Raw genomic sequence first — 3,690 nt, forward strand, 5'->3', positions numbered from 1 at the left:
ACTGTGGAGAACATTTTTGCATACAGCACCACAGTGTTGTATGCTCAGAAAACCTTACAGAGAATCATCAACACATCCCAGAAAATCAGAGCTTCTCTTTGGTCAGTCTGGAAGACATTGGCGACAAGATTATCAAGGACTCTTCCCATCACAACCACCACTGTTTTTGACCTGATGCTACAGATGAATGAATGAATGAATGAAAACTTTATTTCGAACATTATAAAATAAAAACAGGACAAAAACAATGACTCAACAACAACAACAATAATGTTAACATAACATGTTTGAAAAGGGGTAGAAAGAAGCAGACGCTTGTTTTCCCTACCCCTTCATCTTCCCTATTAATTACATTTTAAAGATAGCTCCTTGTGAGTAGTACCTATTACATATTTTAAATGTCTGTTAGATTATAAACACTATGCGTTGCTCGGAATTTGTAACTCAATTTTTAGGACCGCACGTATACTCATACACAGTCGTGAGAATCGCATGCCCACTGAATGACTTTTTAATCGTATCTGATTTGATCTGTCGAAAAAACGGAAAGAGATGAACAAGGTCAGATATAAAAAATTATATTAACAACAAGAGTCACATATTTTATACACTAATCATTGTAGTACCCGTCTATTAACGTTATAATGCTACTAGTCACTAAATATCATTGTGACACCAACGATAATAACAACATTAGCAATAATAACAGTTATGATATAATAATAGTAACAACAGCAACAAGGTTAACTATAGTTGTTCCAATCTCTAGTATCACTCATACACCATTTTCTTCATCTCTCTATTTTGCCAGTAATATGTTTTTGTATTTATATTTGAACACGTGAATAGTTGGACATTGGGGCGGCAGTGTCTCAGGAGGTAGAGAGCTCGTCTTGGGATCAAGAGATCGCAGGTTCGATTCCCGGCTCCTCCGTGTTACATGTCGAAGGGTCCTTGGGTAAGACACTGAACCCCTAGTACCCCCAATAAGCAGGTTAGCGCCTTACATGGCTGCACGGCCGCTGTTGGGAAATGTGAAGCACACTGTAAAGCGCTTTGGGAAGTCTTGACTTGAAAAGCGCTATATAAATGCAGATCATTTCATTTCATGTTTGATCTCGTCTTGTAAATAGTTTCAAAGTTTGACTCCACACACAGACACTCACATACTTTTCCTGGTGGTTCTCACCTTTGGGATCATGAATTTATTACAGCCCCTTAAGTTATAACTTCCCTCTTTCCGAGTGAATAATTTATGGATGTTTTCTGGACCTGTGTTTTTGATGACCTTAAATACCAGTTGTGAAGTGAAAAACGTTACTAAATCATCCAATTTTAATAATTTGGACTGCAGGAATAAAACAGTATGATCCCGATATCCTACCCTGTGTATGATTCTAATTGCACGTTTTTGGAGGATAAAAAGGGGCTGTAGTGAACTTTTGGATCCCTTAAAAAAAGGACTAATAGGCTCAGAAACCCTTACCACCAGGGTCATCACCACCCTAAACAAGCTCACAGGAGTTTGAAAAAGGTTGCTGTCAGTGTCATCGCACTAAACTTAATCAATATAACTTTGCCCACATTTAAGACCTGGATCTCCGATTAGTTGATAACTAACAAAGGATCTATCCAGCCTAACAAAATTTACTAATTTGATGATCACCCCTCCCACATACACCCGCTGACACTTGCAACGCTGTTCAAAGTTGAGCTCCGCTGTCAAAAGTATGCACGTTGAGGGGGGGGTGTACGTTACAAGCAGCTGCCCGCTCAAATTTCCTGGCACCTTGAGGTGTCCGAACTCAACCGGATGCCAAACGTCAGTTTGAGAACCTCCATCAAACAAAATGTAAATATCCATTCAAAATGAAATATCAGTGGCAGAAATGTCTCCAAATGCCGTAAAATCCGCTTAAATTCCCACCGAAGAATGTGGGATACCGTCCGAGAGTCTTCCGAGAAAGAATGTCAATTGGTGGGGATGTCCTGTGGCCTTTCCAACCAGGCGTTTTTTCCAAATTCCCGTGATGGCTTCCTCATGTTTACCCCTGACTCAATGTGCAGTCCTTCATTACAAATCTTTCATTTGAAATTCACTCTGCCCCATTAGCGGGCATTAGGGATGGGCAGCAAGGGTAATTTTGGTATGGATCCGATCCAAGTAAATACATGGTAATATCGAGCAATATCAATACTTTTTGCTTGGATATGTCATGATCATTGAAAAATGTAACTTGTACCCCTTGAATTGGTCCATAATTACAATAAACACAGCATAAGGATTTTAGGCACTACAATTTTTTTTTATTATTATTTATTATTGCCAACTTTAACAGTGTGAAAAATAAATGTTTTTGGTACAACTGTTTCAGAACAAAAGCCAAGAGTCATAACAAAAATGCAAATACTGTATGTCAATGTCAAATAGCAAACTAAAATATCTTGAAAGTAAAGTCAGTAATGCAAATAAAGTGTCAACTGTCTCTGTTGCCAAGTAAAAACGGATTCACGGGTTTTTGTTCAGAAACAGTAACATTTTAATATTTATAGTTGAAGCTAGTTGCTCACTGAGCTTTTTAATGTTATTATGTAAATTAGCGGTGTTGCCACAGTAGCAGACCGCTTCACCGCACAATTTACAGCTGGCATTTCCCTTTTCTGTAGTTTAAAAAAAGTCCACTCTGCGCTGCTCTTCCTGATTGCTTTTGGTAGGGGTAAATTTGGCCCTCTCTTCTGTTGATTTGTTGTTCCTGTATAAACCATGCCTCCCCTCCTGAGGTGATGCCTACCATTACCTACTGTAGACACACAACCAAATATGTTCATATGGACAGACCCCTGATTTCAGTATTTTGTTTTAAAGTTGTAAATATAAAATAGTTGTAATGCGTGTGTATTGCTTTGGGAGAGTAGCTCTTTGTTGAAAAATTCTGTGCTTCAGAAGGCACCATTGTAGCTGTAATCAGTTGTACATTGAAGGTATATTTAAACTTGCTCTTAATGACAACGGTGTTGTTACATCGTGTGCGAAGGAAAGACAGTAAGGACAAGAGGATGTTGTCACTAATGATCTGCGCTTTGTAATTATTGGAGTAACGCACCGTAATGTAATGGTCATTTGTGACACGTAGTACCAACACTATTGCTTAGTACAGATAATATCGATTGTCGGATCGATTCCCCCACCCATAGCGCGGGCATCACGAGTGCGGTTTCTGATTACTATGGCAACACGCTGAGGACGAAGGGCCGGTGAAAAGCTTAGTTTATAGGTATTTCAATGATTGGTCCTGTTGTGCGAGGATGTTTGATGGCGAAGGGTCCGGTTTGTCATGTCTGCAGGGCGGCGTTTTTGTTGATTGACGATGAAGGGGCTTTACAAGTTGCCCCATTCCTCTTTTATTGGCCCGAGTGGCGGCTTCTCATTTACAAGGTCCTCAGAGTAGTCGCCTGTGGTTGATGGATGGTGACAGCTGTCATCTTTTTAGCCATGCTGCCTGGGTGGGAGGGGTCAGGACGGGGAGGAGGGGTTCTTGCCCTGTTTTCTCATCTTGCGCTATTTGCGTTGTTATGTAACGCAATTCAGGTTTGAATCTTGCCTACTCCAGCCTTATGATATTTAAAAAAAAAAAAAGCATCTCTCTTGTTGCCATGGCAACATTGAACGAGCCATCAAAAACCCATGTA

Source organism: Urocampus carinirostris, chromosome 11 (genome assembly GCF_059441175.1).
Source record: "Urocampus carinirostris isolate Australia breed hairy pipefish chromosome 11, RoL_Ucar_1.0, whole genome shotgun sequence".
Classification (NCBI taxonomy): Eukaryota; Metazoa; Chordata; class Actinopteri; order Syngnathiformes; family Syngnathidae; genus Urocampus; species Urocampus carinirostris.